Source organism: Rattus norvegicus, chromosome 19, assembly GCF_021556685.1.
Source record: "Rattus norvegicus strain SHRSP/BbbUtx chromosome 19, alternate assembly SHRSP_T2T, whole genome shotgun sequence".
NCBI lineage: Eukaryota > Metazoa > Chordata > Mammalia > Rodentia > Muridae > Rattus > Rattus norvegicus.
The window spans coordinates 11,841,374-11,859,492 of NC_141552.1; the positions used below are offsets into that span (position 1 = coordinate 11,841,374).

The 18,119-nt window shown below is 43.1% G+C and overlaps 1 protein-coding gene and 1 pseudogene across 5 annotated transcripts in view; one reads left to right on the top strand and one right to left on the bottom strand.

Annotated features, from left to right (window-relative positions):
• The window catches only part of Large1 (LARGE xylosyl- and glucuronyltransferase 1), a 452,006-nt gene that overhangs the window by 183,160 nt on the left and 250,727 nt on the right, over positions 1 to 18,119 (bottom strand).
• Positions 11,850 to 11,956, top strand: LOC134478791 (small nucleolar RNA SNORA19; annotated as a pseudogene).

Genomic DNA, 18,119 nt, shown 5'->3' on the forward strand with positions numbered 1-18,119 from the left:
CATCATTGAGTAGGCTTCATCCCAGGAATGCAGGGATAGTTAAATATACAGAAATCCATCAAGGGAATCCACTATATAACAAACTCAAAGAAAAAAACTACACCATCATCTCATTAGATGCTAAGAAAGCATTTGACAAAATTAAACACCCCTTCAGGTTAAAAGTATTGGAAAGATCAGGAATTCCAGGCTCATACTTAAACATAGGGAAAGCAATGTACAGCAAACCAGGAGCTAACAGCAAACTAAATGGTGAGAAACTTGAAGCAATCCCACTAAAATCAGGGACTACACAAGGCTGCCCACAGTCTATCTCCTTACTGAATACAGTGCTTGAAGTCCTAGCCACAGCACTCAGACAACAAAAGGAATTCAAAGGGATACAGATTGGAAAGGAAGAAGTGAAAATATCACTATTTCCAGATGATTTGATAGTATACTTAAGTGACCCCAAAAGTTTCACCAGAGAACTACTAAGCTTAATAAACAACTTCACCAAAGTGGCTGGGTATAAAATTAACTCAAACAAATCAATAGCCTTCCTCTAATCAAAGGATAAACAGGCAGAGAAAGAAATTAGGGAAATGACACCCTTCATAATAGTCCCAAATAATATAAAATACCTTGGTGTGCCTATAACCAAGCAAGTGAAAGATCTGTATGACATGAACTTCAAGTCTCTGAAGAAAGTAAATGAAGATCTCAGAAGATGGAATGACCTCCCATGCTCATGGATTGGCAGGATTAATATTGTAAAAATGGCCATCTTGCCAAAAGCGATCTATAGATTCAATGCAATCCCCACCAAAATTCCAACTCAGTTCTTCATAGAGTGAGAAAGAACAATTTGCAAATTCATTTGGAATAACAAAAAAACCTAGGATTGCAAAAACTATTCTCAACAATAAAAGAACTTCTGCAGGAATCACCATCTCTGACCTCAAGCAGTATTACAGAACAATAGTGATAAAAAATTGTATGGTATTGGTACAGACACACACACACACACACACACACACACACACACACACACACACACACACACACACACACAGAGCCACCAAATCCAGATAATATTGCTGATGTCAAGATGTGCTTGCTGAAAGGAGTCTGATATAGCTGTCTCCTGAGAGGCTCTGACAGAGCATGACAAATACAGAGGGGAATGCTTGCAGCCAATCATTGAACTGAGAACAAGGTCCCCATTGGAATAGTTAGAGAAAGGATTGAAGGACCTGAAGGGGTTTGCAACCCCATAAGAACAACAATATGAACCAACCAGACCTCCCAGGAACTAAACCACCATCCAATGACTACACATGGACAGACCCTTGTTTCTACTTGCATATGTAGTAGAGGATGTCCTTTTTGGGCACCAAAGGGAGAAGCCGTTGGTCCTGCAAAGGCTAGACTAGACCCTCAGTGTAGGGAAATGTCAGGGTGGGGAGGTGGAAAGGAGTTGGTGTTGAATGGGGGAAAAGGGATAACATTTGAAATGTAAATTAAAAAATATCCAAGAAAAAAAAAACAAAGAAAAGGTAAGGACTCTAAGGTGGAGTGCTAAGTAAACAGCACATTCTGGGTAGAGAGTGTGTTTTGAGGGTCACCTGTGTGGCTTTATAAGGTAGTCTCTTAGGGCATTCACACAAACACTAATTTCCTTCCCCCTACTCTCCCTCAATAACAAGCTCTAATACTATAAGGGTCATGAAGTCATGGCATCCAGAGTAAGAAGAACATACTGGTTAGAGGAAGGGGTTGCCTTATGCAACCGGTCATCACAAGACATCCAAAGGAGACAGGAGTACCTGCCAGAGTCATTCCACATGGTTAATATGCCCAAGGGTCCATGTAATTCATAGGTAGCAATGAATAGCCTAGTAAGGGCACCAGTGGAAGGGCTTTAACTAGCAACAGTGCAACTGTGTCCAAGATTACAATTTACTGCACATGCAGAAGGGGGCAGAAGTGTCCGGAGGTACAAGTCTCTTCTCATATTAGCAATGGAGGGCACTGACAGTTTTAAAGCTCTGACACTAAGTTACTCATTGGCAACTAAACAAAGTTTCCATGAAGCTCCTGAGTGTAGGGAACGCTCAGTAACATTGTAAAGGTGACCTAGAAAACCTAACTGGTGTAGTTATGTGAGCATTGGAACTCAATGCTCCATTCCTCTCCAAAAGTGATTAATTCCAGTTTAAGAAATGAGGGATAGTGATGTGCCAGCCATGACACCAAGTTTATAGCTTTTGATAGACAATACGGAGGCAGGTGGGGGCAGGGGGGCTGGTTTGGGCAAAAAGGGATGTACACATCTCATAGGAAATGCTGATTCTCAGTAATCCCTAACAGCTGCAATAATGACAACAGGGGAAAATGCACTGGGATTTACTGGGTTTTAGGCACTTTGGAAGAAGCATGTTAATTTATTGAGCCCCTCTGAAAAGCCCTCCATCTGCTTGTACTTACCCATAGTGTATAAAAGCTTGGCTAAGACCCTTCCCGTCCCTTCTTACTGCAGCCCTCCTACATTTTTGGGTTCCTATAAGGGTCAGAATAATAGTCTCTCTCCATCAAAACACAGCTTAAATCCCTAGCAAGTCATGTGTGCATGTATGTGCATAGGTGCATGGGGTATGTGGTCGTGGAGAGCAAAGGACAAGACAACCTCTGGAGTCATCTTTAAGAACCTTTTCCATGCCTTTTGAGTCAAAGTCTATCCTTGTCTTGTATTTCACCAATCAGGCTAGGCAAACTGACCAGTAACTCCTAAGGAACTCGACCTCTACCTCTGCCTCTGTCTAGATCACAAGCACACACTACAATGTCTGGTATTTCTAGTCCAGTCTGAAAGATAGAATTATGTCTTCTTGCTTAAAAGCAAAGAACTTCAATGGCAGAAACACTCTCCCCAGAAAGGAAATATGGATAACTTGTGGGAATCTCTTCTCTCCTCATACAGTGTGTATCTCAGGAATCAATCTAAGGTCATTAGGATGGTGCAGCAAATGCTTTTAACTACTGAGCCATTCAGTTTGCCCCAGGAAACCATTTTTTTAAAAGGCAATTAGGGACCAAGGCTTTATAGTTAGACATTGCTGGCTTGTAAATCTCACTGGGCCTTAATTTTCTCATCTGTAAAATAAAATTATTCATTTCTTCTTAGGGACTAAGAGTAATTATAATCTGTGACCTTTTCTCCATCACTATGAACATATTTACTCCTTAAAATAATAGGATTCTTATACATCTCATAAAAATCACCTTGACCCTCAAACAAAGAATAAAGAAAATGTGATAAAATTACACAATGGACTATTACTTGGCTATTAGAAAAAATGACATCATGAAATTTACAGGCAAGTGGATGAAACAAGAAAAAATTCACCCTAAGTGAAGCAACCCAGATCCCAAAACACAAATATGATATGTGCTCACTTATAACTGGATTCAGCTATTAAGAGAAAGACAACACAATCCACAGACCCAGAGAATTCAGATAAAGGTGGAACCCGCAGATTTATGTGGGAAGAGAAAATAGATTTTGTGCGTGGCCTGGGGAGGATGGAGATGAGAACAGGGAGGCACAGGTTGGGGAGGGAGGTTGGGAGGGAGGAAGATGGGTGGGCATTTAGGAGGCACCGTGAAAACCTACTGCAGTGGGAACTTCCTGGAACATATGAGGGCGACCTATCAGGGACTCCTGGCAATGGAGGATAGGAAGCCTGCAGTGACCATCTTCTTTAACCCGGCTCGGCTCCCAGTGGTGCAACACAGCCACAAAACCCTGGACACAAAACCTGTCCTGCCTGCAAGATGCACTGAGGCAAGGGTGGCTCACAGATTATGGGAACAGCTAAGGCCGGTCTAACTTAATGCCCAAGCCACAAGAGCAAGACCATGCCTGATACTGCCTGGATGGCCAGGATCCAGAAGTTGGATGGCTCAGAGACATAGTATAGATTCAAACAAGGCTCGGAAAAAAAAATTAACAAGCAAAGAAAGAAGTGAATGAAATACCGCAGGAAAGCAGGCAGAATGAAAGTCAATGATGGGTATATAGACCAGTGAGGCTTTCTCTAGCAGCTGATGGGAGGATATACAGATACATACAACCAAGCATTAGGCAGAACTCAGGGAACCCCATGAAAAGAGGGGCAGAAGGATTATAGGAGTTATAGGGGTCAAGGACGCAAGAATTCCACACATAGAACCCACTAAGCAGGGCTCATAGGAGCTCAGGACAATGGCAGAAGCAATCAGAGAACCTGCACGAGTCCATGATGGATCTGCTGCACACGTGCTACGATTGTTTATTTAGGGGTTTTTGTTGGACTCCTAATGATGGGGTGAGGATGTCTCTGATTCTCTTGCCTATTCTTGGGACCCTTTTCTTCCCGCTGGGTTGCCTTGTCTCGCCCCGATATGAGACTTTGTGCCTAGTTGGGGAGATGTGTTGGGTGTGACTGGGAAGAGAAGAGAGAGGTGAGGTTGCAGTTCAGTCATCTTGTATGATAAAAAAATAATTTTTTTAAAATCATCTTGACAGTTTTTTAAAAATTAAAAGTCACCGCAGTTGGAAGTGTTGGAAAAGTCATTCATGATGTGGGTGGTTGCTCTGGCAACTTCTCTGCATGTGTGGGACAGAGGAGGCAGGGAGGACATGTAGTCATTGGAGCCTCTCCAGCTCCTAGGGACGTTGGGAAAATTCACGATGGGAGCGCCAGCTTGAGATGTCTCTGAGCTGAATTCCCAATCTCGTGCTTACCACAGCCGTTCGGACAAATCTGACTTCTTAGACTCAACCTCCTGACTCATAAAGCAGGGAGAACTAAGAGACAGGCATGTGGCATGAGGCTCAGAAAAGTATTAAATGAGGAGGGGGAACCAAGGCACCCAGAACAATGAGTGCCTCAAGGTATGGGCCACAGAAGAACTTTAAAAACATAAGAACACATGGTCTGCAGTGTATCTGGTGTTGAGGCAAGCCATGGATAGTTAATCAGTTGGTTTCTGGGGGGAAGTGCTTAGAACTTTACATCTGTGAGTTTCTTTCAGTTGTTAAGATGACGGGAATGCTTATGGTACGCCCTCTCCAAAGTATGACTATTCTGGTGCTTCATGCAAGTCCCAAGACCTCTCTTGCTCCTAACAACATTAAGGGCAACAGAAGTGTCAAGATCCCTTACTTAGCGATCTATATTTCTGGATATTTCCCTTTGCCATTATAAAGGAATGTTGGAGGCTTGGGAAATGGCTTAGTCTCAAGATCTATACATATAATAAACATAAGAGCCCAAGTTCAACTGCCTAGAACCCTTGTAGAAAGGCCCAGCAGGGTGGCACCCATCTATCAGGCAAGCAGAGATTCACTAAGGCTCAATGTCTGGACAGTCTAGCTGACTTGGTCAGCTCCAAATTCAGTGAGAGATTGTCACAAAAGAGTAACACGGAAAGTGGATGAGGAAGGTCTTCGATGTGGACTACTGCCCTCCGTTACACACGCATGTACAGAACCATTTTGGAGACGCCTAGTGAGACCTTGGTGCTGTGGAAGGGCCAGACGCCAACATCAGTGGTCTAGAGACATTCACTTATAAACACTGCTCACACAGCAACAGTTGATTATCATCTCACACAGCTTTCCCATGTCAGGATTTGGATAGTTCGCCAAGTGGGTTCTTTGTAAGGCTGTGCACAAGAAGGCAGTGAAATCTCCAGTTATCAGCATCTGGATTTGGGTGAAAAGATCTGATCCTGTCACCTGGTGATCCTGTCAGACAATGTAGATCTCTCACACTGATACTAGTAGAAGACTCTGTTCCTCAGCACCTGGGCTACCCCACAAGTGTCAACATGGTAGCTGGCTTTCCCAGAGGGAAGAGTTCAAGGGAGGAGACGGAGGCCAGCATGTCATCTAGGAGCAGGCCTGAGAAGCAGCATGGTGATGTCTCTTCACTCTCTCTCCAACCACACAGATACAGTGTTGCAAAGGACACGGCAATGGTGTGGATACTAGTTACAGCGGCTTATTGGGAGCCATCTTGGAAATAGGCTCCTACATCTGTAATTACAGAATAGGACACACTGTGCTTGGATCAATGTTGAGTGTATGCACAGCAGCCATCTGGGAGAAAGACAATTAAGAGGGAGGGGCAGGAAGGAGGTGTCTGGAGGAGACAGACTTTCAATTTGGCCCATAGAACTGGAAGTGGAGTTTCTCAAATTGCTGAAAGGAAGAAGATAGAACAGGTGGCATTACTGAAGGCCCAGAACTATCAACCGACAGCCAAGCACGTGAACACACATGACTGTATGTGTTTCCTTTAAATAACTGCCACCTGATACTTTTCTAATATTTGTAAGTACTGTATGTGTACATGCTATCAGGAAGTGTGCCAACATGTGTCTGTCAGAATGTGAATGTCAGAAGAGAACTTGTGAAGACCTTTTTCTTTCCCAGTTTATGTGCCTTTGCCCATTAGGTCATCCAGAGCCAAAGTCTGTCCAGGGGTTGGAAGTTATGGAGGAAGACATGGAAAGGGTAGAAAGTTGCAAAGTATTTATGCCCTACTCAAGATTATGGGGCGATACCCTAGACAGAGTGGGGAAAATAAAAGAGCTCATACTAGAAGGCTGATCTAATCTCATCATGTTTTTGGAACACATGGTTTCAGAATAAATTAGAGGGGCAGAAGGGAATTGTAAAGCATCAGAAAGACCATGAAGGGTTATTTATCCGGAGGGAATGTATGAAAAATGAAAAATGTAGATTCCTGAGATCATTCTAGATTCATTAGGGTTGGGGTAGGGCCCAATTATCTGTAGCTTACTGTCAGCATTGAAGGTGACTCTAATCTCCACAGATTATAACTTAACTCTGAGCAAAGGAGAGCCCAAAATAAGCGCTAGTCCATCTTTTATTGGCTGGTCTGCTCACACTGAGTCCTGATTAGCTGTGTTCAGAACAGGTCATCGGCATCTTTGAGGCACACTGAAAGCTAATAGTTGTCTGGAATTACAAGAAGAGAAGATATTTCTAAAAATTAGTAACAGGCTGTGTTGAGACAAGGCCTGGAGTTGCTTCCACATCTCTTGTGATATCTCAAAAGTAGAAATGCTATTTCAATACAAATAGCCAAAGTTTTGGTGATTTTTTAGAAACTAACATCAACTGAAATGTTGAACTCTATGGCTCACATCTTCCAACATCAGCATCTTTGAAAGGAACTTTGCAGAACCCTGAAAGGCGGTCATTATGGGTGACAGAGCATCAAGGGATACTTACTTAATGTGTACTCACAGCCTAACAGAAGACTTACCGGCTTACACATAAAACTCCACAAAAGCCTGCTAGCGAACTGTACTCAGAATAGAAGCCATCCTGGAAGGGCAGAAGCTCAGTGATCCATGAGAAACACGATGCAGGCCCTCTTGTCTGCGCACAGAGTCCCTTCCTTTCATCACACTTCAGTCTCAGAGGATTCTGTTTAGATCTGTGGAACTCGATAAGATTTGCCCACTGCTTGTACCCTCCTCCCCACTCCACTTTCTGAAACGTAGCTCTGCTCAGTACCCAGTGTTCTGATTTGTGGACGGGGCTGTTTCAGTCATTTAACTTCTCGGAATATTGCTGCCTTCACGACTAATATATTCTTCAATGCACTACAGGGAGAAAATTACATTAGCTCTTTTATCAGTGGTGACACACACACACACACACACACACACACACACACACACACACACACAAAACAGGGCTGGGCACAGGGAAAACACCCTGCGAATAGTTTCAAAGTGAACCAATGCAGTGACACAAACCATTCTGTTTAAAGGATAAGGACCCGGCTAGGTTGGTAGAGCACTTGTCTGGCATGCACGGAGCTTTGGCGTCCATATCATGCTACCCAGCACCAAACACACCGGGTGTGAATGATGCTGCGTTCTCGAAATCCCAGCATCGACAAAAAAGAAGAAGGGAGATTCAAAGTTCAAGGAAATCCTCAGTTATACAATGAGTTTGAGGTCAGATGGGCTGTGAGAGATCTTGAATCAAAACCAAACAAGTGTCCCCAAAAAACCAAACCCATGGCTCAATGAGTAACTTCTCTACCACAGATACGGCCATGCTTTCAACCAATGCTCAAGTAACACTGAAGCCGGATGTTCCAGAATTCTGCCTTAAGGGAGCAGTAGCAGTTTTAGGAGACCTAAGAGTAATTTTGTAAGATGTCTAGTACAGGAGCAGGTACAGGGCATCCAATATATAGCTCCAGTTCTAAGCCAGGTGGTCAGTCTTTGACAAGTCTACCTCAGAGCTTAGTTTTAATTATGAGTATACAGGGGCACATGTGAATTGACCTGAGCTGTGACCTGGGTGTTAGACTGTGGTCAATAGAGAAAAAGTGAAGGTTAAATTGCTCACCCCAATGTAAGCTTTAAGCTGTGCCCATTACTTAACTTTCTAAAATATAGTGGTCAAGTGAACAACTAGACTGTGTATATATAACATGTGTACAATTCCATGTGTGCTTCTGAATATACACATATACGTACTTCTAGACCTGGCCTCAATTCTTGCTGCAAGTAGCATGAATGAAGGTGATCATCCTATGATAAACACAATGAATGATGTGGTATCATCCGTGTTCCTCATGACACATGTTCTTAAGAAGAACGCACTGTTTCCTATAGGGGTAGAAAAAAAATCAGCCGTTCTAATGGTTTGATATTAAATCTTACAGCTGAAGGTAGCAAATAGTTGACTTAGCAGATTCCCTCCTTGTAAGAAATGAAATCATTTTATAAAGAAGCTAAGAATCAATCTATGTTAGATCCCACCACCATACTAGGCTAACCCCAGGCAGGCAGGAGAAGAAAGGCAGACACACTGCGATCCCAGCACAGCACAGCACAGCACAGCACAGCACAGCACAGCACAGCACAGCACAGCACAGCACAGCACAGCACAGCACAGCACAGCACAGCACAGCACAGCACAGCTCTTCAGCGTCCCAAAGCTCTGCTTGCCATTCTGGCTTTAATCACAAGGCAGCTTCACCAGGCAGTGCCTTCCTCTGTTCTGGGATATGGTCTCTCATTCTCACCCCAACTCATCCATTTTGTTGCTCCTCAACTCGCTTCAGAAGGTTCTATAAGTGAACCCCATGGTAGCCTTCAGGGAGAGGAACCCTAAGTGCCACTTGATTAATTTCTGGTTGGTTTAAAATTGTTTTCTTTCACAAGACAGGGAAAACAAAACTCTTTCAAGGAAGTCTGAATTCCTACTGGCCAACAGAGAAAAATGACCCTGTATACTGGTCATTCATCAAAAAAGAATGTCTTCCTTCTACTCATGTAAGAAATCTGACTATCATTAACCAAAGGACTAAGCAAAACATTGTTTCAAATATTTTAATCTTAACATGAAAGTCTTGCTTCGGACTACTTACACTGTGGATACACTGACATTCACCCTCCATAATAGCCTCTTACCATTTACATGATGGTTGTCAAGGGAATTAGCTGTTGAGGACAGCTGGCTGTCTAGGTGGTGAATTTACCATCGATGAGAAAACAGTGTAGCTCAGGGGTGGAGTAGTTGGCTAGAACATACAAGGGTCTTGATCCCATCTTTAGCACAAAGCAGAAAGGAAGCAGAACAAGCACAGTACACAAAACAAAATAATTTCACTGTTCCTTCACTCGAGTATTTGATTAATCAAAGGGACTTTTAATGGCCTGATCCTTAAGGCCATGAGATGTCCCCATAGAGAAAGGTCCTTGCTGCCAAGGCTGAAGACCTGAATCCAGTCCCCCAGACACATGATTAGAAGAAGAGAAACAATTTAATTCCTAACCTATCCTCTGACCTCGATGTCTAGACCACAGCCCACACGGACACCGATAGACAAATAAATAAAAATGTAAAAAGTCTTCGCTTAAGTCTTCAAGTGACTATCTGAACATTCATTTTGCTGCCCAATTTTGTATAACAAGGGAGGGGTAGCAAAGGCGGACTGTTCCTAAATCTCAGGGGATTGACTAAGAAGAAGCGCTTATTAGTGAATGTGTGTGGAAAAAGGACGGCGTGTATAAAGTGTTTGCTACGTAAGAACGTACTGTAAGGCACTTTACAAATATTGACTTTCCCTCTACAGAATAATCCGGAAGCAGATGCCAAGGAAATCACAAATCACAAAAAACTACAGGAACTGGGTTTGAAATGTCAGATGTGTTTCTTGCGAGCTCTCGATACTTGTGGAAACTGATTCAAGTAAGATGCTCAAACGAGCACTGGGGCATAAAGGCAATAAATAAGTCTTTAGTACAGTTCTTGGGATGGAGCAATAGACTGGAGATTGGAAGTCAGGTCTGAAAACACGACGCTCACAATGTTTGCATTTTTGCACAAATGAATACTCCCTCCCTCAAGGTAATACCAGATACCAATAACAAAGAGCTACCTTTTAATCTAAATATGATTATTTAATCTAAATACGATCATGTCTCCAGGATCTGTAGGATTATAAGCAGCAGGTGAAATTCTACTAAGGAAACAACGAAATAAAATAATCAGAAAAGGGAAAATAAAACCAGATCCACGTTATAAAGTGCTCTCCAGTCTGTTCTTCATAGCCTAGCCAGTGTGCCATCCTGACCTTTGGGACTGAGTCCAGTGTATACACGTGAATAGTGTAACTGCTGGCTTGCAGCGCGTGTGCCCTGGAGTTTGGGGAAGCTTCTACGGGTGAGCTTGAAGCCAAAACCCATTTCTGCCCTGAAATTAAAACGAATTTGAGCATCCTGAAATGTTGCTTAGTATTACAGCTTGGTCTGTTTCAGAAATGGGGTAGCTTCCACAACCATCTGGAGGACTGCTGTTTTGGGTTATTAACACCAACACGTGGTCTTCTATACACTCAAGCTTGAAGGCCACACTTGAGGACATGAATTGATGCATCAGCCCTAACTCTGAACTATGGAAAAACAAGACCAAATTAAGTATGTAGCTTTGTAAACTCCAGGTGGTTGGGTTGTGTTTCTCATCTTCCCACACATCCTACCAAGTCTCTATACCGTCTGTATTTTTTTTTTCCATTCCCTGGGAATATTGAAAGAGATCTTTATGTGGAAGCACTCAGAACAAGGAAATAAGCCCTGAGCTCAGAGTTTGCAAACACATTCCTGGAACAGTGGCTCTCAGGTCCTGTGTCTGAGATACACAAAAGCCCCATCTTGTTCTGTGAGACCTACACACAAAAAGCTGTGTAGGAAGCCTGGGCAGGCTGCCTCCCGAGTCAGCAAGCACATACCGGGTTCGTTGATTCTGAATCAAAAACGGATAGCTCACTAGGTGATAAGTAGAAAAAAGGGCAAGATCACACTGAGCAAGCAAGGAACTCAGCCTTCATCACATCTGTCAGCTCTCGTGATTTCCCGTCCTTGGTTATAATAGCAGGTTTTTAAGGGTGGTTTTTATGAATTATGTACATGGAATGTAAAGGCGGTGAGCACCCTTCAGAACACAGCGTACGTTAGGTAATAACACTGTATTGATAATCATAGGGAGCGAGGGAGGGAAGCTTCAGCAGGGCTATTATGCCTGAGAATAAGAGGTTGATCATCGTTAGCTATTTTCTCTTCAAACGTATTATTTAACCAGTAGTGAACAGATTTAAAACCCACTGGGGATCTTGAATTCAGCGTGGCTGAGTAGTTAAATCTAATGAAAATATTTTAGGTGAGTTTCAGCCAAGGGATTACCGTATTAAAAAAAGATGTTTAAGGTCAGATATTACAGACGTCCATCTTTGAAAAAATGACCCTGAAAATAGTAATAACAACAATAGTAATAATAATAATAATAATAATTCTTATGTGCTATACAAATAGTTGAAGGTTAATTAGCAGAGTAACTTCATATAGTAATTCTGCCAGTCTCCTTCAGACAATATAATAATAATAATAATAATAATAATAATAATAATAATAATAAAACACATATCATATATTATAGTCTAAGTTTCACTACACCTTCTCATCTATCTTAGCAAATTCTTCTTGAAATACTTAAGAGAATTAGGCAAGTGGGGCTTCCCATCTCTACCCTGGAAAGTGTGCATTGAAAACACTGCAGACCCACGGTGCACAGGTAATTAGTAGAGATGAAACCCATCCAATCCTCTACAAAACCATTGTTATTAGGTAGAGGGCATTTCTGATACTGCAGCCTAAAAGCTTTGGGAGGGGGCATGGCGAAAAGGAGGCGACTGGCCTTGAGACACTGCCTTCTGTTCTTCAGCTAAGAAGTACATTGAACACACGCACGCCTTCTTTCAGAACGGAGCTGGTGACAAGAAATAAACAGCTAGAAACTCCTGGAGTGCTTCCCAAGTCTCCTATCTCAAGCCGTGTTTGGGATTACCTGGCTTACTTCTACACTTCAATTAGAAAACAAAGGAAACCAGGCCCTGGGGCAGCCAGCTGGGATAAGTAGCATGCATAGAAATCATCACGGGGAACACAGCACATGAGCCCAGGGAAAGCAACACTGTGCTTCATACAACTGGGCTCTTGCCCAAAGATAGAATCTGCTTTCTGCTCTCTGGGTTCAGTGTTTAGAATTTGTCATCCCAACTCCTCTGAAGCCAAGGTAGTTAGCATTTTCCTAGACAATAGGGTCACCATCCTGATGTGGGGGGGGTGACTGGAAACTATTTGGCAAAGCTTAGAAATGTTCTTAGTTGTCGGATGTGTGTATGTGTGTGTGTGTGTGTGTGTGTGTGTGTGTGTGTGTGTGTGTGTGTGTGTGTGTGTCTATGTATTAGAGGGGACCTATGAAGCAAGACCAGGGCTGGGTTCTCAGTAGCCTCAGAAAGAACATCTTTCACCATGAATAATTGCCAAACTATCAAATTGGGCTAAGGAATCTTATTCAAAGGGGTTATTGAAAACCTACACACACACACACACACACACACACACACACACACACATACACACACACACAGAGAGAGAGAGAGAGAGAGAGAGGGAGGGAGGGAGGGAGGGGGAGAGAGAGAGAGAGAGAGAGAGAGAGAGAGAGAGAGAGAGAGAGAGAGAGAGAGAGAGAGTTGGGGGGAGAGACAGAGAGTCTTTTTGAACCTGGTAGGAGAATCAAGTATTTCTTGTTGGACCCAGGGGAAAATTTTTCACTCTCCAGCGGTAAGGGAAGACTTTGAACAGGAAAGGAGGTAAGAGTCAAAATACTCGGCACCCACAGGAGCTGATCTTCTGCCACTAAAATTTGCAAGAGCATTGTTATCCAGTAACTGGTCCAGAGAAGACCTGTCTTGGCTGGAGACAGTGACCTAAGCCTCCCTTCATTGACCCTCTCTCCATCAAGTCAAGCTGCAGCTTTCTTCTAGAGCTCAGGGCCAGTCAGCCCTACAGTTAGGTGTCCCCTTAAACTTCACATGGAAACAAGGTAAGTGAGCCCCAGGGAGTGGTTCTGAGGCATCTGAATGTCAGATGTTAACCACACTGGGTGGTCGAGAGCACAGGGCCATTTGCTCTGCATGAAAAGTAGAGGGGGTAGCTTTTCTGACTGGGCCCAGCTCCAGGATGTGCCACAGTAAATCCACCTATTCCTCTGTGTGTGTACATGTACACACACACACACACACACACACACACACACACACACATATATATGCATATATGTACAGTTGTAAGAGAGAGCTATTCTGACTCCCTAGCACTGGGATTATAAATTTGTGACACCATACCCAGTTTATTACATGCATCCTGGGAATCAAAGTCAGGTTCTATCTCCCGAGTTCCCTTCACCTGTTCCTATGAGGTACTGTGTCTCTGCCCGTTCTGTATACACCGTTTTTTCAGGGTTAATGAAATTCATAATGGATGAGCATATTCCTCTGTTAGGAACTGTATTAGTCAGAGTCCATGAGGTGATCTTTTTCCTTACATAGAGAATTTTGTTTAAAAGTTGCATGACACCCAAGAGAAAAAAAGAGTCGTTGGAGCCTCGTTTCATCCACATGTGTGTGTGCCTGCTTTATATTAACCACGACCCCGCTTTATACTAATCCCAACTCCAAATCCCCTCCCTAGATTACTGAACACACTGCCGGAGTGAGCCTCCTACAGGTTAAGTCCAGAGGACATGAACTTGGCTTATTTCTGGTTTATTCATCAAGACATCTGCCCTCAGAACCCATCCCTTCCTTAGCTTCTTAGAGCTGACCATGTCACCGGGACCAGGAGGATCCCAGGGTCTAACGTTGTCATTCTTTTGCAAGTTGGTCAGTAACAAAACTACACTTCTAAACAAAGAACACCCCACCTCCTTCTTACATGCTGTGTAGTTTGGGGGAAACTTATTTTGGATTTAATTCTGTACCCTATAAGATTAAGGTCCAACTTTATAAACATGAAGGTAATTTTCTCTGCACTGATTGGCTGCTAAGCACGTTTCTTTGACCCCTTCCTCTCGCTGGTAAAGCTGGCCACACAGGAAACCCTGAAGGACACTTTCTGTGGTTCTTATTCATCACTCTAACCTGAAAGTGCTTTCAAAGAAGCTCGGGATGAAGTCGAGGGTCCCTTTGTGACATGCTGAAAGCTAGAAAAATCTCGAGTAATTTGGGTGACGATTTTAGGTTCAGTTTATTATTCTCTCAATCAGAAAAAAAAACAAAATAGAAGAATAAAGTGCCACAGAGATACAGGAGCCCCAGTCTTTCGTTTTAGAGTTTGCAGCATGAAGGGCTTTAAAGCTCGCAGGTAAGCTCGGCAGATAGTAGGTGGACGGGAGGTTGTTTTGGAAAACAGACCTTTCCCTGAGTAATGAAAACCTGCCTTCCATTCATTAAACCAGAAAGAATATTCTATGACATATTGTCTCCTTATCCTTAAACCTCTGGGTGCATGATAATGGAACGCGCCTTCTCTCTTCCTCCTCACTTCTAGGGACATCTGCAGCCTCAGTCCGAGCTCAGTTTCTAGTCATGATGTCTCTATGAAGTGAATTCAACTGCCGAGTACTAAGAGACTGGAGTCAGGCTGTCCCTGTTTGCAGTTACAGCATTCACAAAGCTCTGGGAGAAAAGACCAGCGTTCAGGTTTCAAATGTGAATCACTTGAAAATTCCGAGACACTTCATTGGATTCTACTTCCATGGGTATTCTAGGGGCTACCCGCTCACCTTGAGCTTGGAGAGTGCCCTGAGACCTTCCACACATACATCAACCTGAACTTCAAACTGATTAACTGGAAAGCCACTGATTAAAAAAGAGAGCTGGTAAGAGGAGAGGGAAACTGATAAATACTGATTATGACTAATTATTGCTGCTTCCGAACAAAGTAAGCAAGGTCCTCACACCAAACCTACACTGATAAGGGATGCTCACTGCTGACTCCCCAGAGGTGGACTCTAAATTCTCTGCTGAAAAGACTGAAAGCACAGACAGACAGATGGATGGATGGACACACACAGTTATAGCTAATGCAGGGGTGTCTTTCCTTTCTCTGAATGCCCAAAAGGCTATGAATCAAGTTTTCAGTGACCTTCTAAGTATGAACTTTCACATCTCCTATAAAAGATATCTCAAACATGATGCAAGTAAACAGAGTGGCTTGATATATATGATACACACACACACACACACACACACACACACACACACACACACACACACCTGCGCACACGGGCGCAAGTACATGCATGTAGGTGAGTGCATACAGGTATATTTACATGTTGTAAAAATACTATTCTGCACCAGAACAGAATCACAAGTTCACAGCAAGTCCAGGGACTGATGAAGTGGGTTAGCAGTTAAAAGAACTTGCTATGCAAACTGAACTGATGGCCTGAATTTAGATCTCCTGTGCTCATCTAAAAAGCAGAACGCAACAATGAAATTAAAAAAAAAAAGATAAGCAAGAAACAAGTTTTAGGTTCACTGTTTTAAGGAACTATGGCAGAGAGTGATAGAAGACACTTGACCTCTTCCCCTGAACTCTGCACATGCATGCAGAAGCTTACTCTGTCCATCTTCCCCTACTCTACACACATACACACATACACACATACACTACCACATACACACACTACCACACACACACTACCACACACACACAATCACACACATACACACACAGACACACACACACAGACACATGCACTACCACACACACACACTACTACACACATACACACACAGACACACACACAGACACATGCACTACCACACACATACACACACAAACATACACACACACTACCACACACATACACACACAAACACACACACACTACCGCACACACACTACCACACACACACACAGACACACACACAGACACATACTACCACACACACACAGACACACACACACAGACACACACACACATACTACCACACACACACACTACCACACACACACACACTACCACACATACACACACACAGAGAGACACACACACACTAACACACACACATACTAACACACACATACTAACACACACATACTAACACACACATACTAACACACAAACACACACACACACACACACACACACACTACCACGTAAGTTAGAAATTTGGATTGTGAGTGATAGTGAAGACCAAGTATTACTCTGGACATGAGCCTTTTACACAGGAGAGAGAGGATAGGGCCCAGTGCTTTGCCTGGCAAAGGGGCAGAAAGGATGCCCTGTGCAGCGATGGCCCCAAACTGTACCTCTCTGCATCCAGATGAGCTAGAAATAAAATCTCATGTATCCTTGACAAAATTGGACTCTCCTTTCCCTGGTAAACCAGTAAGTATCGCTAGCCGTAAGACAGAAACGGGGCCTTATGATGCCCTCCCCTCCCCCTAACTGGAATACTGACTGGCTTGATCATGGGTAGGTCTTTTTCAGTAATCATTGCTGTGTGAGCTCATATCCAATGACCATACCCAGAAGACACTTTGGCAGTAGTCCTCTCCAACCTCTCCAACCTTTAGCTCTTTCTATTTTCCACCCTCTCCCTTCCACCACCAAGGTTTCCCGAGCCTTGGATGGAGGGGCTGTGAGAGATGTTAAAGCTGTTAAGGACAGATGTCAGGATAAGCCTGAGTGAGTACTGAACACTTTACTCTGCACTGTGACCGGTCGTGCAGCTCTGTCACCTGCCGTACCTGCTAAACACCGCGAAAAGACGTTTTCTTTAATAGGCCTGACAGAATGTAAACACAGATTCACTCTGACAGACCAGCACAGACTTCGGAGGGAAGACCTGGGTCCTTTTTGCATCACGTTACAGCCTTGATCAAGGTAGCTCTGTGCCCAAGTTTCTCGTTTGAAAAATGGAATTGTAACAGCACTCATTTCCAAGTTGGTGAAAATGACCTAAGTAAATCCACACCATGGGCCATGTAAATTTGTCATGAAAATCTGTTTTTTTTTTCCTGCATGTAGATATGGTGATTGAAAGCTGTTGACGTTTTTTCTATTTATTAAAACTGTCTTTGGTTTTCCTTTTCTGCTATAGCTGTGTTGGGGGTGAAGCTGTCCCCACATCACACATTCTCTGGGTACATGCTTTACTCTGAAGCTTTCTGCTTGGTAGAAAAACTAAGTATAGAGAAGTTACAACGTTTAACTAGGATCTTCCGCCTCCATATCTAATGATACAGCATCTGTTTTTTTCAGCCCTCATTTGACTGCCTGTTTTCTTTAGGTGGATTGTTTCATTTGCAACAGTAATGCCTAATATCTTATTTCTAATTGTCTTCGTTTCATCACTTGTTACCCTGGGGCTCTGCGGAAGGGTCACCTTTATTCTCACAGGAAAGAACAAAAAAGGAAAGTTAAAATGTACCACCCGAGTTACTCGCTCAAATTACATAAAATTTTGTAGCTGTTAAAGCCAATTCACGTTTGTCGTGGTGTTTAATGTCTGGGATCGGATGGTTACGTGTACATATTTTCAAACCAATTTTCTGACATTTACACTCAGCCTTGATGTGGATTTAAGGCAACTACCTCCAGATCATTCTACACACACCCTTCTCAGTAGGCACTGCCTGGTCCTTAAAAACAAGGCTCTTCATACCTTTTTAACAACTCTTTA